Here is a 24613-nt window from a genome sequence, read left to right on the forward strand (position 1 = left end):
TGATTGATTAGCTATAAATCATGGAAGGTGATATGGTTTGGTTGTGTCCCACCCAAATCTCATCTTGAATTGTAGTTCCCATAATCTCCATGTGCTCCATGTGTCATGGGAGGGACTTGGTGGGAGGTAATTGAATCATGGAGGTGGTTACCTCCATGTTGTTCTCCTGATAGTGAGTTCTCACGAGATCTGATGGTTTTAAAAGGGGCTTTTCTCCCACTTCACTTTGCATTTCTCCTTGCTGCTGCCAAGTGAAGAACGTGTTTGCTTCCCTTTCCACCATGATTGTACGTTTCCCGGGGCCTCCCTAGCTATGCAGAACTGTGAGTCAATTAAACCTCTTTCCCTTATAAATTATCCAGTCTCTGGTATGTCTTTATCAGCAGCATGAGAATGGGCTAATACAGAAGGGCTATGTTAAGAATTTATTCAAAATAGGTCAAGGAGATCAGAGATTAGTGACGATGGTCAAAGAGGGAAAGAAATTAAGATAAGTCAGTTTGTAGAGAAGGAGGTGCTAACTTCATTTCGGGGGCATGGTGAGTTTGCAGTACCAGTGGGACATGGAAATGTTCAGAATTCAGCCAGATAGAGACTATGGTTAGAAATAGAGGTTGGGGAGCAGTCAGCATTGAGGAGATAAGTGAAGCCATGGGACTGAATGAGCTCTAAAAGGGAGAGTGTAGAAAGGAAGGATTGAAATACTGATAAAAGCTAGAGTTAAGTGACAGGAAGAGGAGGGAAAAGAAGAAAAGGCACAGAGTGGTACAAGGAGAATCATCCAAATGTTGTTGAAATGACTTCACAAAATAGATGTTGAGTGGTGTTAAAGAAACCAAAGAAGACAAAGACTAGGAAAAGTCATTTAATTTGGCAAGAGATCACCCTTTGAGAGGCAGTGTTCAATGTGGTGTGGTGACAGAATCTAGAATACAGGTGCTGGAGCCAAGGAACAGAAAAAGATTTTTGTGGGCAATGTGACCATTCAAGAGTACATCTGTTTTAAAAGAAGCTGTTGTAATATAAGACTCCCAGAAAAAGGCAACCTGAGTCAAAGTGCTAGATAATGAGGAAAACAGAAGTCTGAAATCATTGTGCTGCATACATCCAACCTGCATATTACACAAATATAAAAGCTAGTAACTCACTGGGCAGGGTAGAAGGAGGATCTAAAACAAAAGACATGAGGGACACAGACTGCATCTACACACAGTGATGTGGAGGACTCTCACAAGCAATATGAAGGGCAAGAAACCAGCCACAAAAGAAATCAGACAGAAAAGAGTGTTATTATGTAGTGTTTGTAAATCTATTTACATACAATTCAAAGATGGGCCAAATTAATCTATACTGTTATGGGCTGAGGTGACCAGGAATCACTTTGTGCAGAAAGACCTCAAAAAACAAGAAGCAGCAGTTCACGCCACATTGAATACTGCCTCTCAAAGGGTGATTCTTGCAAAATTGAATGGCCTTTCCCTAGTCTTCACCCTCTTTGGCATCTTTGTTTAACACCACTCAACACCTATTCTGTGAAATCATTTCAACATCATTTGGATGATTCTCCTTGTACCACTCTGTGCTTTTTCTTGTTTTCCCTCCTCTTCCTGTCACTTAACTCTAGTTTTTATCAGCATATCAATCTTTCCTTCCTACACTCTCCCTTTTAGAGCTAAGTCAAGATAGTGGGTGCCCTGTGGAAAGCAAGTGGAAGTAGGCCCAATAGTGGCTTCAGGGCTGCTAATCATGTACTGGTTATTGGTGGAGGTGCTAGTTACAAAGGTGTGTTCACTTTGTGATAACTCATAAAGCTGTACACTTATAATGCATGTGCTTTTCCGTCCACATGTTTCAATTAAAAGTTTTAAAAAAAATAAGCAAAAGGAGTCTACTTGGACTAGAATGGTGAAAAGCTCTCAGACCTTCAGTTTTAAATAGAACTGCTGGTGGCTGAGAGATTAGAGTAGGACTACATGGTCTCTTCTTTATTCTCAGATAATGTTTACATTTGTCTGAATGTCTTGATTTTTAACAAATCTCCATTGTTTATTTTTACATATTTGTTGAACCTGAGGGTTAAAATCAGAGAAAATCCTTGAACTTTTCCAATCTGACCTATACAAGTGATATGACTTGAGTTAAAGCCAGAATTTGACATGATGCAGGCAGAAATGCTACTTTGCTTGCATTCAGAAGGTCCCAGAGCTCTCCAACTTCATTATTTCTCCAAGTGGAGCATTTTATAAAACATTCCATTTTTTCCACCTGCTTCAAGCATTAATCTAGACAAAAGTTCCCATCACATATGAATCCAAATAACAACCCCAAATGAGTAATTCTGAGAAGTATACATCTTGTCCTTCACATATAATTGCTTATATGATGACATATTTAATTAATCTAATTTTATTAATTTAAAAGTTATTTAAGTAGGTTACTTTTTATGCTTGGAGGCTGTTCAAAGGTGATTACACATAACCCTTTCTGTGCTTTGGAACATATCCCTGTTTTAAAACATTCACAAGGGACAGTCTTGTAGCTAAGTACATAAGGTCCCTCCAGGTCCCTCGGCTTTGCAATCTTTTATCTCCAATGCATAAAAATGAACATGATGACTTTGTTCCCTTTTCCTTCCACTAATTGTTAATTGATGTTTATTACATTATGGCTATCTCCAAGACTCGTAAGAGAGTCTGAAATATACTGAGTAATTCTGTAGTTACCTATGAAAAGGAAGAAAATCAACACAATGATCATCGTGTACCCAAAGTACAAAATAGAGCTCACAATTTCTGTGATTTGAAGTTTGACAGAGAAGTAATGAACTGCATACGTAAAAAGATAAACAGCTATAAAGCTTCTGGTTAAAAAGGATCGCCACCACCAATGATGATCCTGTAAAAAGAAGTAGAAAAAAAAATGACTTTTCAGATGAAATTTTAACCATAAATGGGTTAGCAGTTATAACAAGAACAAAAGATAAACTTCATAAAATAATGGATTAAAAGGAATAAAAGAGAAATTTGTATAAGAAATTTAATAAAATATGTAATGTATGTCCTGCTTGGGGTGTCCTAACAATTGTCAACTCTTTGTTTCCAGGGATACCACATGTGCTCTCTGGGATTGGACTTTTAATTTGTGCAGGCTGACTATCATAACATTGCCTCAGCCCTGGAAGGCATTCAGTTCAGCTTCTACATACTGGCCAGAGTTGTGCTATGCCTATTGATGCCTCAGGCCAGGCATTTTTTTAAAAGGGGGATAATATAGAAATTTAGGCTAGACCTTGGGGTTAATAAGATTTGCTTTAACTGGCTCAATTTAGGACCCACGGTTGGCATAACTGAGGTCAATGCTGCAGGTTGGTCTCACCCTGTTCCATGGACTCCTACTGATGATAATATTATTGCAAAGACACTGTGGCCAAGGACCATGGGGAAAGACAGTGGAGAAAAGAATTAACAGCAGATCTGAGGCTACTATCTTTAGAAAGTCTGCTTGCAAGGTTGGCCCTTGGCTTGCATCTGGGAATTTGGCATTTAGTCATTCCCTGACTGATGTAGACTGGTTTGCTATGCCTAGACTATACAGACAATGTGATTTATGGTGAATACTTGCTTTCCTTTGGGGAGTCTGGAATTTTGTAGTTGCTAGGCAGAGGGTGCCTATGTGACTACTCCCAGTAAAAACCTTGGATGCTGAATCTCTAATGGGCTTCCCTGGGCAGAACATTGCACATTTATTACTGCATTTCTCACTGCTGGAGAAAGAAGCAAACTCAGTGTGCTCTCTAAGGGGAGGGAGACAACATAGGAAGGCTGTGCCTGGATTTCTCCAGGCTCCACCTGTCTTTTTCCCTCACTGATCCTGTGGGCATCCTTTCTGTAGCCTACTCATGTATGCATCTGTATGCCTAGTCCCACGAGTCCTTCTAGTGAGTCACCAAACATGTGGGTAGTCTTCAGGACCCCCCAAACATTTTCTTAGGAATAAAAACATATCCATTATATGCTTATTATTGTATGCCTCATTAATGATTGCTGCAGATTCTCTAAGGCAAAATGTACATAGAATTAATGACCAGCTGATATGGTTTGGCTGTGTCCCCACTGAAATCTCAACTTGAATTGTATCTCCCAGAATTCCTGCGTGTTATGGGAGGGACCCAGGGGGAGGTAATTGAATCATGGCGGCCTGTCTTTCCCATGCTATTCTCGTGATAGTGAATAAGTTTCATGAAATCTGATGGGTTTATCAGGGCTTTCCACTTTTGCTTCCTCTTCATTCTTCTCTTGCTGCCATGTAAGAAATGCCTTTCGTCTCCCGCCATGATTCTGAGGCCTCCCCAGTCATGTGGAACTGTAAGTCCAATTAAACCTCTTTTTGTTCCCAGTTTTGGGTATGTCTTTATCAGCAGTGTGAAAATGAACTAATACACCGGCTAAGTATAAGTATACGACATAAACATATTTAAGTATATATACAGTTATATTTTGTACCTCTATACCAATAGCACAAGAAGAAAATGTCTAAGACAACATGTATATAAGAATCATTCCCTGAACCCTCCATTGTCTGTCATCCTTGAAGAGTCATATTTAACGACCAAAATGAAATGGATTTAGGGGATTTAAGAGAACAATGGACACTAACAGCTCAGTCATCCAGAATGATAGCGGGGAAAAATGGGACTGGGGAAAAAAAACTATTTATGTCTGTGGTAACCAAAAGGCAATAAACCGAAAGAAGAGAAAGGACCTTTAGCCACAATCTCAAACCAACAAACCAGAATCCTGGCTTAAGCTGCAAAGAAAAAATTTAATTGTTAAAAAGAAAACATCGGCCGGGCGTAGTGGTTCATGCCTGTAATCTCAGCTCTTTGGGAAGCCAAGGCGAGCGGATCACTTGAGCCCAGGAGTTCGAGACCAGCCTAGGCAACATGGCAAAACCCCGTCTCTACTAAAAACACAAAAATTAGCTGGGTGTGGTGGCAGTCACCTGTAATCCCAGCTACTAGAGAGGCTGAAGCAGGAGAATCGCTTGAACCCTGGAGGCAGACATTGCAATGAGCCGAGATTGCGCCACTGCACTCCAGCCTGGGCAACAGAGTGAAACCCTGTCTCAAAAAAAAAGAAAAGAAAAGAAAAGAAAAGGGGAAAAAAAAAGATATCATTGAACTTCATAAATATTAAATTAGTCCCTTATATTTTTCTGTTAACTGAATATCATGCAGCAATTACAATAACCAGCCAAAGAGAAATCACTTTCTATTTAAATTTTCCATTAAAGCAGCCTTAACTTGATAGCCACATTAAAGTCAAAATGTGTTAATAGGAAAACACAATGTAATACTGATCCCAAGTTGTAGAAACATGCAGTTATCATTTATTTCAATTCTTTTCTAAACACAGACTTCCAATTCCAATAATGCAAGTATAGAAAATGTAAGATGCATTAGTTTCTTGTGGCTTTACCTCAGCACATAAATGAAAATAATACAGTAAAACTGTAACTTCTGAGCAAGTAATCACAAGACTTATAAAGACTAAGAAAAGGAAGCCAAACATGTAGTACAGCTAACGAGACCTGAAAATAAAAAGAGGTTTAAATAAACTTTAACTCAACAGTGCACACAGAAAGATCAATCCAAGCCTATAAAATAGACAGTCACACATTTCTCTAAACCTTTTTTTTTCTTTTTTTTTCCCCCTAAACATTCAAATCTGTATTCCAAACCTTCACCTATCCATCAAATACCAAAAAATAGTCCCTTACCTATGCAGTTTCAGAGTTTGGTCATATCTTCTCTAGTCAGAACCAGTGCTGCTACTTACTCATGTTTCTCTGTTCATATAAGTTAGTTCTCACTTGAGACTCATCAATATCACCATAATTTTCTCCATACATATTTTAAAACATTCTCTTTAGAAATGGAAGGCTGCAAGTGCCATAAATACCAACAACTACATCATAAAACAGAAAACCACAGATTCAAATACCACTTTTGCCTTAGAAGGCCTGTTGACATTCAGCTTTTCCAAATATGTCTTTATAGCACAGCACACATAATTCTACTAAATATACTTTCAAACATGCATTTAAAAAAAAATCTGTGTGTAGATTACATCTAGGTGAAACTTTGAAAGAATGAAGTTAATTCTCTTGGTTATTATAGACCTGAGCTAAGTTGGGATGATCAATGCCCATTCCAATTAATTAATTAATACTTTAGAGACAGGGTCTTACTGTGTCACCCAGGCTAGAGTGCAGTGGTGTGATCACAGCTCACTGCAGTCTCAACCTCCTGAGTTCAAGTGATCCTCCTGCCTCAGCCTCTCAAATAGGTGGAACTTACAGGCTAATTTTTTATTTTATTTTATTTTATTTCATTTTTTTTTTTTTTTTTTTTTTGAGGCAGAGTCTGGCTCTCTTGCCCAGGCTGGAGTGCAGTGGCCAGATCTCAGCTCACTGCAAGCTCCGCCTCCTGGGTTCACGCCATTCTCCTGCCTCAGCCTCCCGAGTAGCTGGGACTACAGGCGCCCGCCATCTCGCCCGGCTAGTCTTTTGTATTTTTTAGTAGAGACGGGGTTTCACTGTGTTAGCCAGGATGGTCTCGATCTCCTGACCTCGTGATCCGCCCGTCTCGGCCTCCCAAAGTGCTGGGATTACAGGCTTGAGCCACCGCGCCCGGCCTATTTTATTTCATTTGTAGAGACAGGATCTTGCTATGTTGCCCAAGGCTGGCCTTGAACTCATGGCCTCAAGTGATTCCCCAGCCTCCCAAAATGCTGGGATTAAAGGCGTGAGCCACCACACCCAACCACAACATCCATTTTTAAAAGCCTTCTAGAAATAAAAATAAATTGATGAACCGATCAATACCCCACCTAAAAATCTCATGTAAAATATATACCTGAGTATGAGAGTGAGGGATGAGGGTTGAGGAGAAGCATCTCTCTAGATAATAAATATATACAAATATATACAAAGTTGTATGCAACAAACACATTGCTTCAAGACCAGCTTGGCCAATATGTTGAAACCCTGTCTCTACTAGAAATACAAAAATCAGCTGGGCATAGTGGTACACGCCTGTAGTCCCAGCTACTCAAGAGGCTGAGACACGAGAATTGCTTGAACCCGGGAGGCAGGTAGAGGTTGCAGTGAACCGACATCACACCACTGCACTCCAGCCTGGGTGACAGAGTGAGATCCTGTCTCAAAAAAATAAAATAAAAAACAAGCACATTGTTTTTCATTGAAATGAAAATTAATTGTCTGAAAAACCTTTTAGTTTTCATTGTAAAACTACTTTCCCATCAAGAACGTCTGGAAAATATGGTTACTATAACCTATTTTGCAGCTTGGTTTTTTTTTTTTTTTTAGATGGAGTCTCACTCTGTCACCCAAGCTGGAATGCAGTGGCATGATCTCAGCTCACTGCAACCCCCGCCTCCCGGATTCAAGTGATTCTCATGCCTCAGCCTCCCGAGTAGCTGGGATTACAGGCAGTCACCACCACACCCGGCTAATTTTTGTATTTTTAGTAGAGATGGGGTTTCACCATGTTGGCCAGGCTGGTCTCGAACGCCCGATCTCAAGTGATCCACCTGCTTCGGCCTCCCAAAGTGCTGGAATTACAGGTGTGAGCCACCATGCCCAGCCAAAAAAGTAAATCTTTATAAATATTTCCATCAAAAAGTACCCTTTAAAAGTTGTGAATTCAACAGGGTGACTATAGTCAATAATAATTTAATTGTACATTTTTAAATAACTAAAAAAGTATAACTGTATTGTTTGAAACACAAAGGATAAATGCTTGAGGGGATAGATACCTCATTCTCCATAGATGTGATTACTATGCACTGCATGCCTGTATCGAAACATCTCATGTACCCCATAAATATACACACCTACTGTGTACCCACAAAAATTAAAAATAAATTTTTTTAAGTCATGAATTCAGCCTCAGTTCTCTAGGAAATTCTTCTAGGTCAGATTGTTATTTACTGGATAAAGTGGAGGTAAATGAAGTATTATCATACCAGAATTTAACCTCCTTAAAATATAGGAATGTTAATTTACTAAAAACTAACACTTTTAAAATTATGAAGATGTAATACTCACCAAATACTGTTCAGAATGAAAAAGAGTTGAATAAAAATACAACTGAAGGGTAAAATGCCACCAATTATGATGCCAAGAAGTGGTTTTGTAAAGAAATTCTATGGAGGAATCTGACAGGGGATCTGGTTTGTATGAACTGGACAAGTAATCTGCTCGGAAATAAATGAAGTGAAAATCAGAATGAAATGAAACTGAAAAACATCTATATAGATGTTATCACAAAACAGAATCTTGAATCTGAAGAGGGCATGGAATATTTACAGGAGCATTTTTCTCAAAGGCAGCTTTAAGAAAACAACAATTGTTTAAGAAAACAACAAAAAGCAGTCGTGTGGGCAGGCGCTAGGCCAGTGCTGTGCAATGGAAGTATAATGCAAGCTACATGTGTACTTTTAAATTTTTTATTAGCCCCCTTAAAAAATTAAAAATAAACAGATGGAATTAATTTCAACATTGTATTTTATTTAGTCTAACATGTCCAAATATTATGATTTATACTTGTCTTAATATAAAATTATTGAGCAAATATTTCATATTATCTTTGTCATTGATCTAAGTGTTCAAAATCTGGTATGTATTTTCCACATAGGGCCCATCTCAATTCAGACAGCCACATTTCAGGTGCTCAACAGCCACATGCAGCCAGTGGCACCATACTAAAGGATACACAGCTAAACAATCAATAAGGATATTTATCCTTTTTTATAATTTCCAAGGGAGAGACTGGAAAGATTTACCAGTGACTATTCTAGTGCAAAATAATCTAAAATGTCCAAAAGTTCTCTCTTAGAATTTGTCTGAGAATGTGTCAATAGTTTTCAGAAAATTTTCTTTTTGCTGCTCTCTGTGGAACTCCACCTCCCATTTTGTCTTTTCCAACATTTCTTCTGCAATCTCATGCTATATCCTTGAATAGTTTTTTGGTTGTGTGGCCTCATTGAGACTTTTTGGTATCCTATACCTTTTTCTGATATGTGGAATAGGCTAACTTCAAATCTGTAAACTGAATAGCCCCATTTCTTGGACTACATCTTGACTGTCTTCTCCCACTGTATAACCCTATTAGTTTTCTGAGGTGGCTGATGTTGGCCTTTCTACAATATGTCCTTTTAATTTGGTTCATCAGAGGTAAAAGGAAATATAACAATTGATAATGTAGGAAATGCATTAATATCTTTGAAAGTGTTACTGTCCTTTACTTAATTTTTTAAAATATATTTTATTCCAAAATGATTATTCTCTGTAATTTTCTCCAGTGGGACTTTTTGTATTTCATGTGTAATATATATACTGAGGTATTATTTCAGCTATCGCTCAGTGGCCAAAAGCAGTATTTTAAAAATTTACCTTTTCCTTATTTCCAAGATATACACCAAAAAATGTTAGTGGTACTGAAATTCCAAACCAAATTGTAAGGATATCTAGCAGAGTAGCAAAGGAGATGGTAGCTGATGACCCTTCCATCCAGAGAATTTTAGTCATAATAAAGAGATCAGCAAAGACAATTCTGAATGGAGAAAAAAGTCATTAGAAAACAAGGGGTAGGGAGAGATTTGTTAAAGGCCACAAAATTACAGCTAGATAAGAAAAATAAGTTCTAGCATTCTATAATGCTGTAGGATGACAACAATTAATAATAATATGGGCTGGGCGCGGTGGCTCAAGCCTGTAATGCCAGCACTTTGGGAGGCCGAGACGGGCGGATCACAAGGTCAGGAGATCGAGACCATCCTGGCTAACACGATGAAACTCCGTCTCTACCAAAAAATACAAAAAAGTAGCAGGGCGAGGTGGCAGGCGCCTGTAGTCCCAGATACTCGGGAGGCTGAGGCAGGAGAATGGCGTGAACCCGGGAGGCGGAGCTTGCAGTGAGCCAAGATCGCGCCACTGCACTCCAGCCTGGGCGACAGAACGAGACTCCCTCTCAAAATAATAATAATAATAATAACAATAATATGTTATATAGTCTCAAGTAGCTAGCTAGAAGGAGGATATTAAATGTTCCCAACACAAATAAATAATAAACTTTGAGATGATGGATATGCTAATTATCCTGATTTGATCACATACATTATACGCATTGAAACATCACTATGTGCCCCAAGAATATGTACAAATATTATATGTCCATTAAATTTTTAAATTTTTAATTTAAAAATGTGTAGTGTACAACAAAAGAAAACAATATACTTTCAGGAAAATGTTATAAACGTAACTTTTTTTTTTTGAGACAATATCTTGCTCTGTCACCCAGGTTGGAGTGCAGCAGCACAATCATAGCTTACATGTAGCTTCAACCTCCTGGACTCAAGCAACCATCCCACCAAAGTCTCCTGAGCAGCTAGGACTACGGGTGTGTGCCGCCAGGACTGGCTAACATTTTTTATAGAGAGGAAGTCTCACTACCTTGCCCAAATTGTTCTCAAATTCCTGGGCTCAAGTAATCCTCCCATCTCAGTCTCCCAAACCACTGGAGTGGTGGGCAAGAGCCACCACACCTAGGAATATCCAGACATTCTTTTGGTAAGAAGGATATCATAAATTACAATGTTAAATCCTAGAAGAATATTAAATCACAATGTGTAAACCCAGTCATTGAGCTATGGCTTAAACTTGATACCATATAAGAAAGAAGATGGAAGTTTCTTATAGGATATAGTTTCCACAGCCTACTCATTCTTGTACCTTCAAACTCTAGTAGAAGGTAAATAAGGTGTGAAGCAATAGACCATGGAAAAAAACTCAATATGCTATATAGTGAACACAATCAAGAAATAGCATACATGGAAAACAGATTTTCAAATCCTAGGCTGAAAGGGGCCATAAGATGCCTTCAAGTTAGACAGGTATTCACTTAAGGAGTTTTAAACTGATTGCTCAACATCAACAGGCCAACTTCTAAGTCTACTGGATACATCACCAGGCAAGCCTAGCTGCTGTGTCCCTACTTATTTGGTACACCAGACAGGTTTGACCAAAGCTACAAGTGGGGATGGGTATGGATATGGATATGAGTGTTTCAGAAAGCCTAAAAAATAAGGTTGAAACAGTAGACAGAGGCTAGACTGTGGAAGACTGATTTTCTCCTTTTGGCATTAGGAAGCAACAGAAGAGTTTTTACAATCAAAACTCTGATACACAGTGCAGTTGTTTGGGAAGATGAATCCACAACATTGTGGAAAACAGACCTAAGGGACAAGATGATGGAGGAAAGGAGCCCAGATAGGAAGTGGTAAGAAGCTGTATAATGTGGTGATAGTTAAAATGAAAAGAGATGGATATAAAAGACATGAAGAGTTAAGAATACCCATGAAACAAATGTGCACGTGTACCCCTGAATGTAAAATAAAATAATTTTAAAAAACAAAAAAAGAATTAAGAGACTTTTGGTTAAAGATGGCAGATTTAACTCACACATTTTGCTCTGCTCCTTCCTCAAAACCATGATAAAATTACAGTAAAGGAATTCTAAAAGGGCATAAACACACAAGGTAGGAGAATAGAGGAGAAAAGATATAAGCAACAAATTTTGGAAACTAGATAGCAGCTGAACAAATAGTAACTGAATTACCAGAACTGAGAAACCTGCATCCCAAGTCATCAGTAGGGAAAGCTGAAACGCAAATCTATTTATACCACAGAATTCCAAAAGGGCTCAGGAACTTGTAGTACCAGGTATCCCTGTAAGTAGGCATGAAAGAGAGGTAATAACCAGGAGGACTGCTTGAAAGTCAGCCTAGGTAGCTGACTTGCAGATTCCTTGCCCTATTCTGCGGGGCCAAATAATTTCCCTTCCCCAACACCAGCAGAATACGGAGGTCTGTTCTCTTGGGGAAGATCCCTGAAGCTCAGAAGGAAACTTTTAAAAAGAAAACCTATCATTGACATCCTTGGAGAGATCAGAGGAGATATTGCGACCATAAAACAAGAAAAAGAAATTTTAAAGACTATTGAGAAAACAAAAGAGCTCTTGGGAATTAAAAATATGACAAGAGGAATTAAAACCTCAATAAAAGGGTTGGAAGATAGAGATGATAAAATGTCTTAGAAAGCAGCATTTAAAAAAATTGAAAACAGGCAAAAAATTATAGGAAAATTAGATGAACAAGCCAGACATCTGAAAAACAGGAGTTATGGAAGGGGACAGAGTTCCTTATTAATGTCTTTTAGGGATATTAAGTACTTTGCTCAAGGTCAAACCACTAAAAGAGGTAGAGCTGGGATTCTAAGTCAGGTGTGTCTGATTTGTTAAGTGCAAGCTTTTTCTCATTTCACTATGCTATAATAAAGCCTCTATGATGAGGCCTCTATGATGATAACTCTAGAATGTTAATACGTGTGCAACAAATCTGTAACTGTCCTCCAACTTCATGTTTTTACATTCTAAAATATTTCTTCCTGGGTGCAGTAGCTCATGCCTATAATATCGGCATTTTGGGAAGCCAAAGTGGGCAGATCACATGAAGTCAGGAGTTCAAGACCAGACTGGCCAAGATGGCAAACCCAATCTCTACTAAAAATACAAAAATTAGCCAGGAGCGGTGGCACGTACCTGTAATCCCAGCTACTCGGGAGGCTGAGGCTAGTGAATCACTTGAACCCAGGAGACGGAGTTTGGAGTGAGTAGAGATCGTGCCACTGCACTCCAGCTTGGGCAACAGAGAGAGACTCTGTCTCAAAAATAACAATAATAATAATAAGCCTCTATGATGAGAAAATTATCCCTGAACCCATTCTACCAATTACATCTGTCTTCTCCCCTCCCGGACATTTTGTCAGAGACCAGAGAGAGGGAATGTGTTAAAAGCTACTCGATGATATTACTAGTTTAGGCTTTGAGGTCGGTCTACTGTTCAGGGAATCTCTGGTTAGCTCTTTAGTTGTACATTCTCCCAAGGTCCATTCCAAGTCTATCATTTTAATTACGCCATCATATTTGTCATCTCTTCTCAATTTCTTATTTAGGATCATTGCTTTGGATGATTTTTCATCTCTCATTACAAGTGATTTGGCCTTTACTCAATCAACTTCAGTCATCTGTTCTTTCATTTTACTATTTCTACTTCACTTTTCCCCCTTGTGTTTACAATTTCTTCTGTCTACTAACAACTTTTTCAGTAGGTATAGCTATTCTGCTCTCCAAAGGCTCATACTTTGCTCCTGTTGGAGATGTAGCTTCAAGCTCTTTCAAACAAAACAAAACCTCCACATTATGTCCCATCAGTTTCTGGCATCTTAATAAGGAAGCCTGGTTTTCCATGATTTAACTCCACTTCTCAAAATGTTTTTAATACCTTTCTGCTCTAATGAATTTGTTTAGCCACAATATTCCTCTGCCAAATTTCCTAGCTTTTGAGAGATTCATTTCAGCTGTTATCATTCCTTGGCCAGAAAAATTACTTCTCACTTGACAAATCATAACCTCCCTTTTTATATATAAACTCAATTAACCCGTCTCAACAATTTCCCTTTTGAAAGTACACTCTAGAATGTTAATATATGTTTAACAAATCTGTAACTGTCCTCCAAGTTCATGTTTTCACATTCTAAATATTACTTCCTATGTCAATCTCTAATTATTTCTAGACCTTTTCATGGAATCTTAAACAGCAAAACTAGAAGGAAACTTAATAGGTCACCTGAGTTCATCTCCGACCTGAAACATTTATTTATACATTCATCAAACATTTATTGAGTACCAGTGTGTTAGGTCCTGGTGTCCAAAGATAAATAAAACAAAAATCTTAGCTCTGAAAAAAAACTCAATCTAGTGGGAGACAGACATAAACAAATAAATTACAATACAACCTGGGAAGTGCTATAGCAGAATGATGAACACAGAGCAGTAAGAACCCAGAAAAAAAGAGTGACCAAAAATGCTTTGTAACTCACAAAACAATTTCACAATCCATTAGTTCATTTACTTCTCTAAACGCCTCTGTGACATAGGCATTACAGGCAAGGAAATGGACAATCAGAAATGTTATAGGACATTCCCAAAGTCACTTACCTAATATTGAGTGCTGAAATTCAAACTTTCTTCTTTCTATTTTAAAGTTTCAGTGCATACCCATCAAACTCTGCTGCCTCTTCCCTTCTCTACCTACCACTTAGGGGGTTACATGGAGGAAAAGTACATTGTTTAATAAACTTTACTGTCTCCACATTCTTTTAGGGAATATATATGTTCATTAATCGCTTCTCCATCTATAAGTTGGTGCAAAAGTAATTGTGATTTTGTAGTTGAAAGGAATTGCAAAAACCACAATTACTTTTGCACCAACCTAATAAATCCAAATCCATTTGTATGCTGTGAGGCACTGAAATTCTCTTTCAGTCTACCACATTTTGAGAAATAAGAATCCCAGTATCTTCTGACTCTCTCTCCTATTCACCTGAGAAAGTCCATAAACTACTTAAGGGAAGTGTATCATGCTTGGTTTATTGCTTTAAAATGGCATTCAGATCTACTAACAGAACTAGGAAATTCAATCTGTTTTGCATTTTTAAATTATTCACGTTATTCAGTGATACAGTAAACATTTACTGAGCACTTACTCCATTATAAGGCACTGAGTTACACACTGTGAAAAATACTGAGATGAAGAAGACATATTATTCACCCTCGTGAGTTTTAAAATATAGAATGAGAGATAAGACATATTACAAATAACTACAATCTAAGGAAGACTGTGATAAGTGTTGTAATAGTGATAATAGACACTGTACAAGTTAAGAGCATGGAAGTGGTGGTATTTGAGAATGAAAAAAAAAATTGTCATAGGGAAATCGGAAAGAAGAAATTACAAATAGGGCAGGCGCCATGGCTCACACCTGTAATCCCAGCACTTTGGGAGGCCGAGGCGAGTGGATCACTTGAGGTCAGGAGTTTGAGACCAGCCTGGCCAACATGGTGAAACCTCGTCTCTACTAAAAATACAAAAATTAGCAGGGCATGGTGGCGAACGCCTGTAATCCAAGCTACTCAGAATACTGAGGCATGAGAATCACTTGAACCCAGGAGCCGGAGGTTGCAGTGAACTGAGATCACGCCACTGCACTCCAGCCTGGGCAACAGAGTGGGACTCTGTCAAAAAGAAAAGAAAACAAAACAAAACAAAAAACAACGAAATTACAAATAGATGGAACATCATGAGCAAAGCACGATGGTAAAATAAAATAGTAACTAATAACCACAGCTACCATTTATGGAGTACTTATTCTGTGTTAGGCACTGTTCTAAATGCTTTACATACATTATCCCACTTAATCCTTGAAGCAACCATACAAGGTAAATAATATCATTATATCCATACTGCAGATGAGGACATCTAAGTTCAGAGAAGTTAAAGAACTTGCCCAAAGTTCCATGATTAGTAAACATTATTTGTTTGAAACTCCTTTGTTGCATATCTAATTTAAAAGACAACTGCATAATGCAATAATTATACATCCATATTGATGGACATGTGAAGTATAAAGGTATCATTTGTATGACAATAACAGCACAAAGGAGGGGGAGGGAAAGGAGCTGTAGAGGAGCAAAGCTTTTGTATAATATTGAAATCAAGTTGGTATTAATATGAGCTACATTGTTATAAATTAAGATATTAGCAATCCATAAAACAACCACTAAGAAAATAATTAAAAAGAAAAATAGTAAAAGAAATGACAAGGGAATAAAAATGGTACACTAGAAAATACCTACTTAACACACACAAAAAAGGCAGTAATGAAGGAATAAAGGAACAGAAAAGACATAAAATATATAGAAAAAATAACAAAATGACAGATGTAAATTCTACTTTATTGATAACTACATTAAATGTAAATTGATGAAATAACTACATTAAATGTAAATTGATGAAAATTAAAAAGAGATTGGAAAAAGTGTTCAAAAAATTATCCAAATATATGATGTCTACAAGAGGTATAATTTTGATTCAAAGGCACAAATTAAGTTGAAAGTAAAAGTATACAATGTGTGTGTGTGTGTGTGTGTGTGTGTGTGTGTAGCAAACAGTAACCAAAAGAGAGCTGGAGTAACTACACTTCTATCAGGTAAAATAGACTTAAAGACAAAAAGTGTTATGAGAGATAAAGGACATTCTGTGACAATGTAAAAGTCAATACATCAAGAATAAATAGCAGCCGGGTGCGGTTGCTCACGCCTGTAATCCCAGCACTTTGGGAGGCCAAGGCAGGTGGATCACAAGGTCAGGAGATTGAGACCATCCTGGCTAACATGGTGAAACCCTGTCTCTACTAAAAATACAAAAAAAATTAGCCAGGTGTGGTGGCAGGTGTCTGTAGTCCCAGCTACTTGGGAGGCTGAGGCAGGAGAATGGCGGGAACCCGGGAGGTGGAGCTTGCAGTGAGCCAAGATCATGCCACTGCACTCCAGCCTGGGCGACTGAGCGAGACTCCATCTCAGAAAAACAAAAAAAATAGCAATTATAAACGTATATGTACCTAACCACAGAGCCCCCAAATTATATGAAGCAAAACCTGACAGAATTGAAGGAAGAAATAGACAACAATAATAGTTGGCAACTTCAGTACCCCACTTTCAATAATGGATACAACAACTAGACAGAAGATCAACAAGAGAATGAAAGACTTGAACAGCACTACGAACCTACTAGATCTAACAGACATCTACAGAACACTCCACCAAACAAGAGCAGAATATACATTCTGCTCAAGTATATATGGAACATTCTCCAGGGTAGACCACATGTTTGGCCACAAAAAAGTCCCAATAAATTGAAAAGAACTGAAATCATACAAAGTATAATGTCATTGAAATAAATTAAACAAGGCCAAACAAATGGAAAGAGATCCTGTGTGCATGAACTAGAAGACTTAATATTGCTAAGACAGCAATATTTCCCAAATTAATCCACAGATTCCATGCGATACCTATCAAAATCACAGCTGGCTTTTTTGTTTTATTCTGTTTGGATTTTATTTTTTGAGATGGGGTCTTGCTGTTTTGCCCAGGCTTGCCTTGAACTTCCTGGGCTCTTAGGGATTCTCCTGCCTCAGGCTTCTATGTAGCTGGGACTACAGGCACGTACCACTGCACCCAGCTTACAGTTGACTTTCTGAAGAAATTGAAAAGTTCTTCCTAAAATATATATGAAAATGCAAACATCTAGCCAAAACAATCTTGAAAAAGAAGAATGTTGGAGACCTCACACTTTCTAATTTGAAAATGTAATACAAAGTCACAGTAATCAAGATGTTTTGGTACTGGCATAAGGATTAACATATAAGTATAGACCAATAAAATAGGATTGAGAGTCTGGAAAGAAACCCATAGATTTATGACCATTTGATTTTCACCAAGGAACTCCAGACTATTAAATAGGGGAAGAATAGTCTTTTCAACGAATGGTGGCAAGACAAACTGGATATCCACATGCAAAGAATGAAATTAGTCTCCTATCTTGTGCCATATACAAAAGTTAAATTGAAATGGATCAAAGACTTAAATTTAAGACATAAAAATATAAACTGTAAAACACAGAAATAAATTTTAGTGACCTTAGATTAGGCAATGGTTTCTTAAATGTGACACGAAAACCACAAACAACCAAAGACAGACTTTATCAAAACTTAAATTTTGTGCTTCAAAGAACTCAATCAAGAAACTGAGGCCAGGCGCAGTGGCTCACGCCTGTAATCCCAGCATTTTGGGAGGCCAAGGAGGGTGGATCACAAGGTCAGGAGATCGAGACTATCTGGGCTAACACGGTGAAACCCCGTCTCTACTAAAAATAAAAATAAAAATAAATTAGCCGGGCGTGGTGGCAGGCGCCTGTAGTCCCAGCTACTCGGGAGGCTGAGGCAAGAGAATGGCGTGAACCCAAGAGGTGGAGCTTGCAGTTAGCGGAGATGGCGCCACTGCACTCCAGCCTGGGCGAGATTGCGAGACTCAGTCTCAAAAAAAAAATAAAAAAAGAAAGAAAGAAAGAAACTGAGAAGACAGTCCATGGGATGGAAAAAAACATTTGCAAGTCACATAACTGATAAGGATTTAGAATCCAGAATATATTTTAAAAACTCTTAAAACTCAACAATAAAAAGAAAAATAATCCAATGTTAAAATGGGCATTTTAATAGACATACTTTCAAAGAAGATATGCAAATGGTCAATAAGCTCATGAAAAGATGATCAATATCATTAGTCATCAGGGAAATGCAAATTAAAACTATAAAATAGGCGGTGCACCCTGGCATAGGGAGCGATCTCTGAGCGAGAAGGCAAGATGCATGTGGGATTCTTCCCCGATCAAGTGGAGAACAGAATAATCAGTTCTGCAACAAACAGAAGAAACTACTGAAGCAGCTGAAATTTGCAGAATGCCTAGAAAAAAAGGGGGACACGAGCAAAGTAAATTTGGAAGTTATAAAGCCTTGGATAACAAAAAGAGTAATGGAAATCCTTGGGATGAAGATGATGTTGTGATTGAGTTTATATTCAACCAGTTGTAAGTGAAGAACCCAGACTCCAAAATGATGCAAATCAACCTGACTGGATTTTCGAATGGAAAACATGCTCGAGAATTTGTGGGAGAACTGTGGCCCCTGCTGCTAAGTGCACAAGGAAACATCGTGGGAATTCCTTCTGCTTTCCTAGAACTGAAGAAAGAAGAAATAAAACAAAGACAGACTGAACAAGAAAAATTGGCATCTATGAAAAAGCAAGACAAAGACAAAGATAAAAGGCATAGGGAAGAAAAAGAAAGCAGCAGAGAAAAAACGGAGAGGTCTCGTAGCCCAAGAAGATGCAAATCTCCTTCCCCTAGAAGACGATCTTCCCCTGTTAGAAGAGACAAAGCACAGTTATTCTCGATCTCCCCATCACAGAACCAAGAGCCAGAGTCCTTCTGCTTCAGAAAAGAAGGAAAAACCTCCAGAGCTCCCAGAACCTTCAGTGAAGGTAAAAGAACCTTCAGTAGAACAGGCCACTTCTACTAGTGACATTCTGAAAGTTCCCAAACCTGAACCTGTACCAGAGCCTAAAGAACCTTCTCCGGGGAAAAAAAAAAAAAAAAAAATTCCAAAAAAGAAACGCAGAAGGAAAAGACCTGACCACGATCTCGGACACGCTCCAAATCAAGATCCCAGATGCGGTCCCACTCTCCTTCTCACACTCCACCTAGACGGCGCCATAGATCCTGATCAAGATTGTATTCACCTAGAAGGCGGCCAAGCCCAAGAAGACAGTCATCTCCTCGAAGAAGAACTCCACCAAGAAGAATGCCTCCTCCACCAAGGCATAGAAGTAGTAGATCTCCAGTAAGATGAAGAAGACGTTCGTCAGCATCCTTGTCTGGGACTAGCTCATCATCCTCTTCATCTCATTCCCAGTCACCACCAAAGAAGCCTCCCAAGAGGACAGCCAGCCCCCCTCGAAAAACTTGTAGGTTATCTCCTTCGGCAAGTCCTCCAAGGCGAAGGCACAGGCCATCTCCTCCTGCAACTCTACCACCCAAAACTCGGCATTCCCCAACACCCCAGCAGTCAAACTGTACAAGAAAAAGTCGTGTTTCCGTATCTCCAGGGAGAACTTCAGGTAGTGACAAAACATAAAGGTACTGAGAAAAGGGAATCCCCTTCACCAGCGCCGAAGCCTAGAAAGGTAGGGTTATCTGAATCAGAAGAAGATAAAGGTGGTAAAATGGCTGCAGTAGATTTTGTGCAGCAGAGACGCCCATACAGACGACAAAACCAGCAGTCTTCATCTGACTCTGGCTCCTCCTCCTCCAAAGAAGATGAAAGACCCAAGAGATCCCATGTGAAGAATGGTGAGGTTGGCAGGCGGCGGAGACATTCCCCTTCCCGGAGTGCCTCTCCATCACCACGAAAGCGCCAAAAGAGACTTCCCCTCATGGTAGATGGAGAAGAACTCCATCCCCACCACCCACCAGAAGGCGACGGTCTCCTTCTCCCGCCCCTCTTCCTTGACGGCACAGTTCTCCAACACCACCACCACGAAAAAGAACTCCTTCTCCTCCCCCACATCGGTGCTCACCTTCTCCTAGAAGATACTCTCCTCCAGCAGAGAGGAGATACTCTCCTTCTCCAACTCCAAAGAGAAGAATGGCTTCTCCTCCTCCCCTTCCTGAACAAAGAGCATCACCATCTCCACCACCAAAGCATGGGGTCTCCCATTCTCCACCTCCCAAACAAAGAACCTCCTCAGTCACCAAGAGATGTTCACCTTCATTATCATCCAAGCACAGGAAAGGGTCTTCCCCAAGCCACTCTACCCACCAGGCCCGATCACCACAATCAAACAAATGGCATTCGCCCTTACCACAGCCTCAAGCTCCTCAGATCTCCTCAAGTCTTCCACGCATTCGAAGAGGAGGGTCGTCATCACCCCAAAGAAGGCAGTCCCTGTCTCCAAATACTAGGCCCTTTAGGAGACTCTCCAGGACTCCGGAACCTAAAAAGATAAAAAAGCCTGCTTCACCAAGCCCACAGTCTATAAGGAGGGTCACATCCTCCTGATCTGTCTCCGGGTCTCCTGAGCCAGCAGCTTTTAAAAGGCCCCAGCACCTCCATCCCCCGTCTGGTCTCAGGCACCATCTACAAACTGCACACCACCTGTACCAGTCAAAAAGGCCAAAAGCCCAACACCAAGAGCATCACCACCAAGAAATTCCGGTCAAGAAGGAGGTGGGAAGAAAAAGAAAAAGAAGGACAAGAAACACAAAAAGGATAAGAAGCACAAAAAACACAAGAAGGAAAAGGCTGTGGCTGCAACTGCTGCAGCTGCTGTGACCCCTGCAGTCATTGCAGCTGCCACAACCACATTAGCACAGGAAGAACCAGTGGCAGCGCCAGAGCCGAAGAAGGAGACTGAAAGTGAAGCTGAAGATAACCTTGATGACTTAGAAAAGCACCTGCGTTGGCCAGGCGCGGTGGCTCACGCCTGTAATCCCAGCACTTTGGGAGGCCGAGGGGGGGCGGATCACAAGGTCAGGAGAGCGACACCATCCTGGCTAACACAGTGAAACCCCGTTTCTACTAAAAATACAAATAAAATTAGCCAAGCGTGGCGGTGGGCACCTGTAGTCCCAGCTACTCGGGAGGCTGAGGCAGGAGAATGGCGTGAACCCGGGAGGCGGATGTTGCAGTAAGCCGAGATCGCGCCACTGGCCTCCAGCCTGGGGGACAGAGTGAGACTCCATCTCGGAAAAATAAAAAGAAAAAAGAAAAGCACCTGTATGAAAAGGCCCTGAGATCAATGAGGAAGGCCCAAGTGTCCCCACAGTCTCAGGCGGAAATGTTTGTTATGATGTAAATTTTATTTGGTTTGTATGCAGTTCAATTTCAAAATTGCTAAAATGTGTTTGAGTTTTAGACTATAACATTTGTTGTAATAATTGCTAGGTTGAAGTTCACCATGTAAAACAAGGGGCATGGATTTACATTGCAAAAGTTGTCCATACTGTATTAGTGACATTCTTTCACTGACAGCTGACATAATTCATTTAGAGTGAAATATTTTAAGCCAAAAAAAAAATCCCCTTTTTAAAAAGGGGGGTTTAAATACTATTAGCATTTTCATGGTTCCTTTAAATGCCCTGGCTATTCCCAGAGCATTTTTTTGTTTGTTTGGTTGGTTGGTTGGTTTGTGGTTTTCTTTTTGTTTTTCTTTTTCTTTACATTTTTTTCATTTGAGTCTTAGCACCCATTTAACTTATGCTTCTGACTTTGTATGTTCTGTAAGCTTGCCCGGAAATAAGACCACTGTTTTGAACTACCACAAAAGTATAAATGAATATCTTAATGCCATAATCTTTCCTGTTGCCTGTGGAGTTTCTGCTGAAATGAATCAGGATTCAAGCTCTAAGATGAGACAGAAAATGAAAGCATGCTGTTTGCCAGGACACTGTGGATTTATATTGATGTGTAACAAGTTGATCTGGAACACTGGACCCTCATTCTGTTCTTCTGGTTTTGTGTTTTTGTTTTGTTTTTTCTTTTGTAAAGGCAATGAGCTAGTCCCAGGAAGGATCCTTTGGTTACATACAATTTTGTTTAATGAAATGTCATGGCTCTGTTCATATTTTTCTCTTGTTCTTCCAATCAGTATATAAAACTTTCCGAGCTCTTGTATTTGGAAGGCTGGAAGGGCCCAGACTTTGGAACAGTGTCTTAGTTTCACTGTTTTTGTTTTGATTTTTTTTTTTCAGTTTTTTTTTTTTTTAATTAAAGCTATGTAAAGCTTGTGGATTAAACAGAATAAATTTCTAAATTTAAAAAAAACTAAAATAACACTTCATACCCACTAGGTGGCTATAATAAAAAAAAGAAAGAAAGAAAAGAAAGGATAGTAACAAGTGTTGGTGAGGGTACGAAGAAACTGGAACCCTAATACATTACTGATAGGGATATAAATGGTGCAGCCAGGTTTGAAAACAGTCTGACAGTTTCTCAAAATAATAAACATAATTTTATTTTGTTTGATAAAATAAAATACCATATGACCCAGTGATTTCACGTGTAGGTATACATGCAGTAGAATTGAAAGCATATGTTCACTCAAAACATTGTACAAATATGTTTATAGGCTAGGCACGGTGGCTCACTCCTGTAATCCTAGCACTTTGGGAGGACAAGGTGGGCAGATCACGAGGTCAGGAGTTCAAGACCAGCCTGGCCAACATAGTGAAACCCTGTCCCTACTAAAAATACAAAAATTAGCCAGACATGGTGGCATGTGCCTATAGTCCCAGCTATTCAGGAGACTGAGGCAGGAGAATCACTTGAACCCAGGAAGCAGAGGTTGTGGTGAGCCGAGATTGCACCACTGCACTCCAGCCTAGGCAACAGAGCAAGACTCCATCTCAAAAAAAAAAAAAAAAAAAAAAAGTTTATAGCAGTGTAATTCAAAATATCCAAAAGGTAAAAATAGTCCAGATGTCCATCAAACGAAAGGTGGTACATCCATACAAAGGAGTATTATTCAATCAGAAAAAGAAATGAAGTACTGATACATGATACAATATGAATGAACTTTGAAAACATTATCCTAAGTGAAAGAAGTCAGACACAAAATGTCACATGCTTCATGATTCATTTATATTAAGTGCCCAGAATAAGCAAGTCCATAGAGATAGAAAATAGATTAGTAAATTCACAGCCAAGGGGATGGGAGAACGGAGAGTGTCTGCTAATAAGAACAGGACTTCTTTTTTTATTTTTATTTCAAGTTCCAGGGTACATGTGCAGGTTTGTTACATGGTAAACATGTGCCATGGTGGTTTGATGCACCTATCAACCCATCACCTAGGTATTAAACCCAGCATGCATTAGCTATTTTTCCTAATGCTCTCTGTCCCCACAATCTACCTCCCAACAGGCCCCAGTGTGTGTTATTCCTTTCCCTGTGTCCATGTGTTCTCATGAAGAGGGTTTCTTTTGAGGGTCATGAAATGTTCTGGAATTAGGATAGTGGTGACAGTTTTATAACTTTGTGACTATACTAAAAACCACTGGATTGTAGGCTTTAAAAGGGTGAATTTTATGATATGTGAATTGCACATAAATGTTTTAGAAGAAAGAATAAAGGGTAATGGTAAAACTAAGAATGAATACAGTTTTTAGCCTATGTGACCAAAACAGTGGTGATAATATAAACAAAAATAAGAACTTCATGTGGGACAATTTGTTGGATAAATAGAAATAAATAAATTCAGTTCTAAAGACATAGTACTTGAAACTGACTGTGAAAATGGATGCCATCACTCAAGGAGAGAGCATGTAAAAATCAAGAAAAAGAGGAAGAGGAGAGAGGAAGAATGGGGAGGAAGAGAAGGAGAAAGAGAGGGAGAGAGAGGAAAGAGAAAAACCAAGAGGCGAGGATATAACTAGGAAGAAAGTCCACATTTGATAGCCAGAAGGATGACAGAAGGGAGTTAAGAGAAGGGAAAAAGAGGTGGAAGAACTAGAAGAGTACAATGACAAGAATAGTGAAAGGGAAGAACTTTTCATAAAGATGAGTGTAGCTAACCAGGCATGGTGGCTCACGCCTGTAATCCCAGCACTTTGGGAGGCCGAGGCAGGCAGATCACCTGAGGTCAGGATTCAAGATCAGCCTGACAAACATGGTGAAACCTCATCTCTACTAAAAATACAAAATTAGCCGGGCGTGGTGACGCATGGCTGTAATCCCAGCTACTCAGGAGACTGAGGCAGGAGAATCTCTTGAACCTGAGAGGCAGAGGTTGCAGTGAACCGAGATCCCACCATTGCACTCCAGCCTGGGCAACAAGAGCAAAACTCCATGTCAAAAGAAAAAAAAAAGTGAGTGTAGCTAATAGTCTGTCAAATGTTACAGACTGATCAAGGAGACTAGGAATGAATGCAATGAATTTGACAAGAAGAAAGGTCATCTGTCAACTTTCAGGAATGCTTTTCAAAAGAGAGATCCAAACTGCCAATATTAAGAAGAATGGGT

General features: G+C 39.3%; 1 pseudogene; it reads left to right on the forward strand.

Moving 5' to 3' along the window:
* Nucleotides 1-536: 536 nt before the first annotated feature.
* LOC103232648 (serine/arginine repetitive matrix protein 1 pseudogene) lies at nucleotides 537-21161 on the forward strand (annotated as a pseudogene).
* Nucleotides 21162-24613: the final 3452 nt, after the last annotated feature.

The sequence above is a fragment of the Chlorocebus sabaeus genome, chromosome X (genome assembly GCF_047675955.1).
Source record: "Chlorocebus sabaeus isolate Y175 chromosome X, mChlSab1.0.hap1, whole genome shotgun sequence".
NCBI lineage: Eukaryota > Metazoa > Chordata > Mammalia > Primates > Cercopithecidae > Chlorocebus > Chlorocebus sabaeus.